This window comes from Heloderma suspectum, chromosome 6 (assembly GCF_057233095.1).
Source record: "Heloderma suspectum isolate Gila_16-S chromosome 6, 16-S_ref, whole genome shotgun sequence".
Lineage (NCBI taxonomy): Eukaryota > Metazoa > Chordata > Lepidosauria > Squamata > Helodermatidae > Heloderma > Heloderma suspectum.
The window spans coordinates 112,392,565-112,402,961 of NC_139463.1; positions in this window are offsets into that span (position 1 = coordinate 112,392,565).

A 10,397-nucleotide genomic window follows, 5' to 3' on the forward strand; every position below is an offset into this window, starting at 1 on the left:
CTGGTAGCCCTGAGTCAGTACCCTGCAGTGAAAGTGGCATACAATGTCATGGCTGGTTGCTTCAGACTATAAATATTAGACAAAAACACACTGCAGGACCCCAGTCAGAGGAAAGATGACAAATGTCTTGTGGATAGACAACTCAAGCTGCTTTGGAAAGTACTCATGACCACACTCAACACACACAGTCATGACCTTCAAAATCAACTTCAAACATCAATTGTTTTATTTGACAGTGGCTTGGTTGTTACTGGAATATCCAAAATATGGTATCGGTATGTTAGAAAAAAGTGATTAAGTATATACACGTGCACTCACACACACACCCACACAAAGACACACACTGCTGAAGTCAATGCTGAATCCTCTAGATTTTCTCCACAGGGAGGTGGGTGCAGTTTCATGAGGTAGCAAATTCTTTCTCAAAGATCATTGGGGGCAGACATTCAAGTGGTTGTCACAAAATTTCAGATGGGGGTAAGTGTACTAAATTTAGAATTGCTATGTGGTCTTAGGTCTTTTATATTGTATTAGTTTATTTACAGAATTTGTATCAGTCACCCAACAATTTAGGTCTCTTGGTAGATAACAAAGATAAAATTGTTGTTGTTCAGTCGTTCAGTCGTGTCCAACTCTTCGTGACCCCAAAAGATAAAATAGTTGAAAACAAACAAATAAAAACGTAAGTGTTGAAACTATCATGAAAGTCATTGCAGCATGTAAACCCTAATTTACAGCATAACTAAAAATACACAGTATATAGGTTGTGCAATGCAAATACCCTTTGAAGCTATCCAGTTTGAAAAGACTTGGAGAATAAAATGGTATCTACCATACAACCAAAATTATATATATACAGCATATCTAAAGGCAGTGTGGTGCAGTGGCTACAGTGCTGGACTGGGAGTCGGGAGATCTGGGTTCTAGTCCCCACTCAGCCATGGAAGCTCACTGGGTGACTTTGGGCCAGTCACATACTCTCAGCCCAACCCACCTCACAGGGTTGTTGTTGTGAGGATAAAATGGAGGAGGATTATGTACGCAGCCTTGAGTTCCTTGGAGGAAAAAAAGGTGGGATATAAATGTAATTAGATAGATAGATAGATAGATAGATAGATAGATAGATAGATAGATCGATCCGCACCGCCGCTGGGAGCCGCTGCCGCCAGGGACATTCGATCAAGGTAAGTCCCATAGATATATAGATTGATAGATCCTAAAACATTCCCTTCTACCTGTATGATGCCCCCCTCTCATAGGTCTTTAGGAGATTTTTCACACACACAGCCATGTGATCCTGCTTCCTGAATGGGATTAGTACCACACGTACCACAATTTGCCTCAAAATCCACCCACGCTAAAAAGCATTTCACAGCTGTAGTATGATAAGTTTAGAAACAAACAAACAAACCAAACTCTTTACATGAGGTCATCAGGGATTTCTTGAGATGGATGTTGTTTAAAGGTTGAAGGACTTGATAATATGTAGATCTGAGGAAGAATGTCAGCAGTGATGAGATCTCCAGACTCATAATAACGGTGAAGAATATGAACAAGTTCACTCATGCTACCTTTCTCCATAGGAGCATTGCAAGCCATCTGAAGCAGCAACCAAAATAGTGAGACTCTAAAGGGCACCACCTTGCATGAGACTCTTCCTTCCAGCAAACACTGCATCTCTCCCCACAGTGCCATGTGAGGATTCCCTAGCAGCACAGTCTGCTGCTAAATGAATGTCAAATAAGTAGCCAAATAAATGGCCATATATTTGACTTACTCCAAACCGTGTACAAAGTAACAAATTAGCGCTAAGTCTGATGGAGCTGTATAGCTCTTAATGACACAGGGAACATTAATGCCACCTTTCAGCATCAGGTAATTGCTTTGAGAGTGGCTCCTGGATTTCCTTTGGGAGCTTGAGAGGACATAGAAGTAATCATGGCTAATCTGATTATTGGAGGGGAGATAATCACCGACTCAATGACATGAGAAGAAACATTTAAGGAAAAAAAACATGTTGATTATATTGCATCGTATGTCTACTTCTTCTTTGATTGTCCTCAATGGGACAGGAAGATGGAATGACATGCAGTAAAAAAAAAGGCCTCCAGAAAAATGAGGCCTTACGAACAAACCAAACAGACTAAAACCCAACAAAAAGGACTAGTTTCTAGGGATGTATGAAATACTTACCTCCAGGTTCTGGGGGGCATCTGCGGGGTGGGGGGAGCCTATCCGTCCCTCACCCCAGAATCCTCCCCAGCCAGCTCTGCTCCACAGTGAGTCCGCAGAGCCGCCAGCCAGGCCTGTCCGCAGCTGAACTCCATCCGCTGCCGGGCTGCGGCCGCAAATGGCGTCTGGCATAGGAGACGCCATTTGCATCCCTGCTTTAACCATGATGGGCTACATAAATACTTACGAAGATGATCACGAAAAGAGTACTGATGCAAATGACATAGTGGACGCCATTTGCGTCCCTGCTCTTTGCCGTGATAGGCTATGTAAATAGTTATGTAGCCTATCACAGCTAAAGCAGGGACACAAATGGTGTCCACTATGCTGGATGCCATTTGCAGCTGCAGGCCGGAGCAGCGGATTGCGGCGGATGGACCGGTCTGGCCAGAGGCAGGTAGGGTCCATCCGGGTGGATTTTGGGAGGGTGGCGTGGAGGTAGTCCAATCTGCCATGGACTCCGGGGGGCTGGATTCTAAAGAATCCTGCCTCATTGGAGTCCATGGCGGATTTCTCCACCATCCCAACTAGTTTCTAAGCTATATTTTTCAGGTTTGAAAAGAATTTTACACAGCCAAAGGACTGGGGCATTTGTTCAAACTATGAATACTTCGAAGTCCAAAAGTAAATGTCATTTATTTATTTAAAACAAAAATATCTGCAAAGGTGTTTTTTCTCTCCAATGTGTATTATCAACACTAGAGACCAGCAGTATGTATGTATGTATGTATGTATGTATGTGTGTATGCATTTAGTGGCAACAGTGTGCATGGTTCTTAACAGAGTAAAATAGGTCCCTGCCCCAAGGGACTTGCAATATAAAAGAGGAAGGGGAGGTAGGGTAAACAGGGAAATAATGTGTGATTATTTTAGTTGCACATACTAAGGCTTAGGTTTTTGGGGGGAGGTTGAAAATAGGATTTTCTGTAGAAACTCCTGTAAATTAAACTATAACAGTGTAGGCAGTCCCTTTGATGCCACGAACTGGACCTGGAACATGGTATGCATGCTCAATATCGAGTAAGTAATAGGGATGGCGGAGAATTTCTCCACGAATCTTCGGGAGGCCGAATGCCAACGCATTCGGCCCCCCAAAATTGGTGGGGAAATTCTCCACCGGCCCCCCGCCCCCCCGGGATGGGACTTACCGTGGCCAAATGTCCCTCTTGGCAGCAGGTCCTGGTGACGGTTTGGCGGTGGTTCATCGGGGGCGGGGGCAGCGGCCGGTCTCCTAACCAGCTGCCACCACCACCATTGCAAAAAAAAAAGTAAAGTAAAAAAAAAAATACACACCCGTAATAGTCTACGTAACGATTTACATAGCCTATCATGGCTAGATTTCCAAAGTCAGCCATGATAGGCTACCTAAATCGTCACGTAGCTTATCACGGGTGACTTTGGAAAAAAAAAAAAGCGCGTACGCAAATGGCGGCGGCCCATGGGTGCCACTATTTGCATTCCTTGTTTTGGCACGTCTAGTCTACATAAACATTTACGTAGACTACGGCGAAAATAAGGGAACGCTATTTGCGTTGCCCTTATTTTCGCCGTAGTCTACGTAAATCTTTACGTAGACTAAACGTGTCAAAATAAGGAACGCAAATGGTGGTCCCCATGGGAGCCGCCATTTGCGTACGCGCTTTTTTTTTTTCAAAGTCAGCCGTGATAGGCTACGTGATGATTTACATAGCCTATAACGGCTGACTTTGGAAATCTAGCCGTGATAGGCTACGTAAATCGTTACGTAGCCTATCATGGGTGTGTGTGTGTGTGTGTTTACTTCTTTTTTCACGGCCGGGTAGACGGGGCGCTCCCCCCCGGCCTGAATTTCGGCTGGTCGAGGTGGGGCGCCTCCCCCCCTCGCCTGAACTTCGGGGGGAGAACCGAAGCGCCTCCCCCCCACCGTGAAGCAAGCTTCAAGAACAAGTAAGGGACTTGCGTCCATCCCTAGTAAATAATCAGATGGCAGAGTGAGTAGCTCCTGCAGAAATTTATCCAAGAATTTAGACAGACTTATATCAGCAGGCAGATCTTTGATACCAAAGGTTCGCACTACCAGAATATGCTTCCAGTTGGGAAATTCTCGCAGACAGGGTATTATGAGAGGCATGCATAGCCATCTCTTGCACAGATACCTGGTCTTGGAGAGCAGTAACCTTCAATTCCATCTTTTGCAAAGAGCTATTAATTAGATCCACAGCCCCTTGAAGGTTAGTAATAGAATCTTGGATTGTATCCAGCCTCTTCGCCTGTGCTGCTAATTGAGAAGACAAAGTTTTTATCAGAGCCAGCAACTCCTCCACATCTCCAGCATCTCTAGAGACCTTTGCCAAAGGACAGGTTGGGGGAGTTGGCCGTGGTCCCACAGCTTTTTTCCTTCCATTGATGCTGCCATCCTCCTCTTCCGTAAAGAGAGCAAGTAAGTATAATTACAAAAAACAGTCCCTTCAACAGATTTTGCAGGCCCTCTGATATTGTTGGTATTTTTAATTCATAAATACTTCTGGAGCTCATCAGCCCTGAAGTCTCCTAATTACATAGGAGTATCAAAACAGCTTTGAGTAGATGACCCTCCAGAAAACTGACCTTAGACTAGAGTCCAGCTCTTCTGCTGCTCCGCAAAAGGAGTTGTTCTTCCAAGATCTGATCCAGATGGTACTCTAGCTTCCCCTTTTAATTCCAGGGGAAGATGAAAAGGTTTTTTTAACCTTTTAAAAGCTGTTTGAGGAGGCAACCTGTGGAGCCTCCGCAGGACGCTTCCCAGGGCGACATGGCTCCAACCGGAAGTCTGCACATACTAAGGCTTTGATGTAGACTAGGGAGAGGTCAGCATTTCTTTTCAATTCACTGTTGATAAGAATTTACCAAAATTCTCAAGTTTATTCTTATTTGAAGGAAAAGGAACTTGAGATTTTATAAACTGAAAAATTCAAATTCAGGAGAAAGCAAAACAGACATATCCACCCATCTTTATTTAGACTAAATTATTATAGGGTAGGGTAGTCCAGAGAGCTGGACTATAAGGAAGGCTGAGCGACAAAGAATTGATGCCATCGAACTGTGGTGCTGGAGAAGACTCTTACGAGTCCCCTGGACTGCAAGGAGGTCAAATCAGTCAATCCTATAGGAAATCAACTCTGAGTGCTCTAGGGATGTCAGAGAATTCCACCACGGATCTTGGTGAGGCCTGCCACCCCCCCACCCCCCCGCGGATCCCCCCAGGGACGAGACTCACCTGGGGCGGATCTTCCGGGCAGCAGGAGCACCAGCGGCGGCACCGGTGGCGACTCCAGCTGCGGCGGCGGCCAGTCTTCCAACCAGCTGCCACCTCCGCCATTTCCAGGCTTGTGTAAAAAAAAAAAAAAGACATGATAGGCTACGTAAAGATTTATGTAGCCTATCATGGCTAGGTTTAAAAAAAAAAGACATGATAGGCTACATAAATCTTTACGTAGCCTATTATGGTTGGGTGGGTTTTTAAAAAAAAAACGTGTACGCAAATGGCGGTGGCTACGGCCGCCGCGATTTGCGTTCCTTCTTTTTACCTTCTTAATCTACGTAAATATTTACATAGGCTATGATGGCGAAAATCAAGGGGAACGCAACTAGGCTAAAATGTAGGCTAAAACTACGTTTGCGTTCCTTCTTTTTACCGTCTTAATCTATGTAAATAGTTACATAGGCTAAAACGGCAAATCAAAAAGGCATGCAGATAGCGCCCGCTACGCTTTTTGTGTTCCCCTTTATTTTCACCGTCATAGTCTATGTAAATATTTACATAGATTAAGATGGCCAAAAAGACGGAACGCTACAGCCACCGCCATTTGTGTATGCAGTTCTTTTTGTTTTTTGTTTTACCCAGAGCCCTCCACAGCCGGAAATCCGGCTGCGGACGTCTCTGGCCTGGCTGGGCCAGCCTGGCCGGCTGCTCTGCGGAGCTGCCTTGGAGCACAGCCAGCCATTTGAGGATTCCGGGGGGAGGAAAAGAGCGCCTCCCCCCCCGGCCAGGATTCCGGGGGGAGGGACAGAACATCTCCCCTCCCACCATCAACATAATCCGCAAAAGGTAAGTCACTTTTGTGCATCCCTAGAGTGCTCATTGGAAGGACAGATACTGAAGCTGAAGCTCAAATATTTTGGCCACCTAATGCGAAGAGAAAAGTCACTAGAAAAAACCCTGATGCCAGGAAAGGCTGAAGGCAAAAGGAGAAGGGGATGGCAGAGGATGAGATGGCTAGATAGCATCACTGATGCAATGAATATGAACTTGAGCACGCTCCGGGAGAGAGCACAGAATAGGAAGGCCTCGCGTGCTATGGTCCATGGGGTCACGAAGAGTCGGATATGACTGAATGACTGAACAACAAATTATAGGGTAGAGAAGGGGAACTTCCACCTGAAGACCTCATCCACCCAGTGGTGGTTCCTCAAGAGCCCTCAGAACCTGGGGAACCCTCCACAAGCAATGCACCTCTCCACCCCTAACCCCACCATCTCCCTATGTCCCCATCCCTGGTGGCATGGGCTTGAAGAGACTAGCAGGGAATCAGGGATGAGTCTAAGCACCTTGCGAGGTCTGACATGGGGGAGAGGAATCCCACTCCCGATTGCTATGGTGAGCAGGGCACTAAGTGCGTCACTCATTGCAGAACATCCCCATTGGGGAAACGTATGACACATAGGGATATGGAGATTTCCACCACGGATTTCAGTGAGGCTGAATGCCAGTGCATTCAGCCTCCCGAAATCCGTAGCGGAATGGCCTGCCATGCCCCGTCCCCCCTGCGGATTCCCCCCAGGATGAGTCTTACCTGGTGCAGATGTTCCGGGCGGCGGCGGCTCCAGTGGTGGCTCCAGCGGCGGGGGTTGGTCTTTCAACCGGCACCCACAACCGCCATTTGCATCCTGGACTTTGCTGTGATAGGCTTCATGAGTATTTACGTAGCCTATCAAGGCAAGCCAATAAAAAATAATGGTGTACGCAAATGGCGGCTTCGTTTTAGCCTACGTAAATATTTACGTAAGCTATTACGATGAAGAAAAAAAAAGGAATGCAAAGAGCGCCTACTACGCTGGATTCCCCGACTGAATAGGGCACCTGCACCATCCCTAACTACAATAGAATGGGAATAGGAAAACATTTATGGTTTTCATATATAGCTTCCACCTTTTGGGCAAATGATAGACACAGATGGTTGCCAACAAATGTTTTCAGTGGCAAAACTGTCCAGATAGGAATTACCTTCAGCAAATCTTCCTGGAAGCTGCGACTCCGGTGGTGGTTCGGCAGCAGTTCGGTGGTGGCAGCGGCTGCGGAGGCCGGTCTTCCAACCGGCTGCAGCCGCCGCCATTTCCAGTAAAAAAAAAACGTGATAGGCTACGTAAAGATTTACATAGCCTATCATGGCTGGATTTTTAAAAAACACCGTGATAGTAGGGATGTACAAAAGGGACTTACCTTGTCCTGCAGCTTTTTTCGCGGTGGGGGGGAGGCGCTTCGATTCTCCCCCCAAAGTTCATGCGAGTGGGGGGTGTCTTCCCTCCTCGCCCGGCTGACATTCAGGCCAGGGGGGAGGCTTCCCGCCTCGCCCCTGGCCGAAATTCAGGCCGGGGAGAAGTGCCCCGTCTCCCCGGCCGCGAACTTCAACAGAAAAGTTTAAAAAAAAAACACGCCCCGTAATAGGCTACGTAACGATTTACGTAGCCTATCATGGCTAGATCTGCAAAGTCAGCCATGATAGGCTACGTTAATCGTCATGTGGCCTATCACGGGTGACTTAAAAAAAAAAAAAAAGTGCGTACGCAACTGGCAGCCCCATAGGGAGCCGCCATTCGCGTTCCTTATTTGATCGCTGTAGTCTACATAAAGATTTACGTAGACTACAGCGACCAAATAAGAAACGCAAATGGCAGCTCCCTATGGGGGCCGCCATTAGCCGTACGGGCTTTTTTTTTTTTTTAAGTCACCCGTGATAGGCTACGTGATGATTTACGTAGCCTATCACGGCTGACTTTGCAAATCTAGCCATGATAGGCCATGTTAATTGTCACGTAGCCTATCACAGGGGTGTTTTTTTTTTTTTACTTTTCTTGGAATGGCGGGGGCGGCAGCTGGTCGAAAGACCGGCTGCCGCCCCCGCCCCTGTTGAAGCCCTGCCGAACCGCCGCTGCGACCCGCAACCGGGAGCGACATTCGGGAAAGGTAAGTCCCATCCCGGGACGGGGGACGGGGGGGAGAATTTCTCCCTGAAACTACTTCGGGGGGCCAAATACGTTGGCACTCGGCCCCCTGAAGTTTCGGCGAGAAATTCTCTGACACCCCTACGTGATAGGCTACGTAAATGCTTATGTAGCTTATCATGGCTGATTTAAAAGAGAAAAAAAATGTGCGTACACTGTTTGCGTTCCCCTTATTTTCGCCATCTTAGTCTATGTAAATGTTTACGTAGACTAAGACGTGCCAAAATAAGGAATGCAAATGGCTGCGCCCATGGGCGCTGCCATTTGCGTACGCGCGGTTGTTGTTGTTTTTCACTTAGCCGTGATAGGCGACGTAAACGTTTATGCCGCCATTTGCGTCCCTGCTAGCCAGCGGTCAGATGTCTGGTTGCTGGCGGAGCTGGCCATCGGCTCCGCGGAATCCCTGCAGAGAGGAGCCGGCTGGCCAGAATTTCGGGGGGGGGGGGACGGAGCTCCTCCCCCCCCAGCCAGAATTTTGGGGGAAGGGACGGAGCGCCTCACCCCCCAGCTCGAATCAATTTTGTTAAAAGGTAAGTGACTTTCGTACATCCCTAAATATACTAGACATGATGGATATTCACTTCACTTCAGGTGGTGGTGGCACCCATAGGAGATACTTAACTGAAGATTTTAATGTATGGATAGTCAGATATGAATAAAGATGGCCTTTCTACTGTCCTGGTTCTAAACTGTGAGACACTTTAAATTCAAAACCAGTCCTTTTAATTGGTCTCAGAAATTGGCTGTGTTAGTATAGTTGGTATAGTACAGCCACAGTATGATCATACCGCTCAGTTGATAATTTAACCACATTCTGCATTTACTTCAGCTTCTGAACTATCTTCATAGGCAGGCATACATATACTGTAACCTCAGTCTCACGTATATTGTCATCCTGGAGGTCATAGGAGTCTGGATAACTGTTTTAGATTTGGTTTTGGAAGAATGATGGGCAGTCAGGTGTGGATTTGCCCAGAGTCATATGCAGTATTTAATCCAGTGTTTAACAGCATGCGCACGCTAATTTGCTAGAGCCACTTGCAATTTTCATGATTTTAGAGTTGGTTCTCATAGCTGTATTCACAGTGAAGGCCACCTTTTTTTCTTTTCTTTTTTTTTCTTTTTTGCTACTAACAGAAGCTAAAACAATGCACAGTAGTTGTTCTTCACACTGTGTACCTTCTAACTGATGAGGGATGTTTTTTTCTTTATTGTGAGAAATGTATTTTGCTGCCAAGAGAGAAAGCACCCCCCCTTTCTCTTTCTGGGTGAAGGGAGTAGTATGTCTATGTGTTTTCTGACAGTTTGAACTAAATGATGAGACAAACCGTATAAAATCCTGAGCACATTGGTTCTAGGGATGGCAGAGAGTTCCGCCACAAATTTCAGTGAGGCCGAATGCACTGGCATTCAGCCCCCCCGAAACCCATGGCAGAACGGCCTCCCCCCGCCCCCCTGCGGAATCCCCCCTGGGATGAAGCTTACCTGGAGCAGCGGCTCCAGCGGTGGCTCCGGCGGCAGCGGCAGCAGGCTCAGCTGGTCTCTCAGCCGGACGCTGCGGACTCAAATGGTGGCCAACATGCCATTTGCATAGCTGCCTTTGCCATGGTAGGCTACGTAAATACTTACATAGCCTCTCACGGCAAGCAAACAAACAAACAAACAAACAAAAACTGTGTACACAAATGGCAGCGGCTACAGCGTCTGCCATTTGCGTTCCCTTTTTTTTGCCTTTTTAGCCTACATATATATTTATGTAAGCTGTTACGGCGAAAAAAAAGGAACGCAAATAGCGTAGTGGGCGCTATTTGCGCTCCTTTTTTTCCCGCCATAATAGCTTACATAACTATTTATGTAGGCTAAAAAGGCAAAAAAAAGGAATGCAAATGGCACCCAATATGCTATTTCCGTTCCCCTTTTTTCCC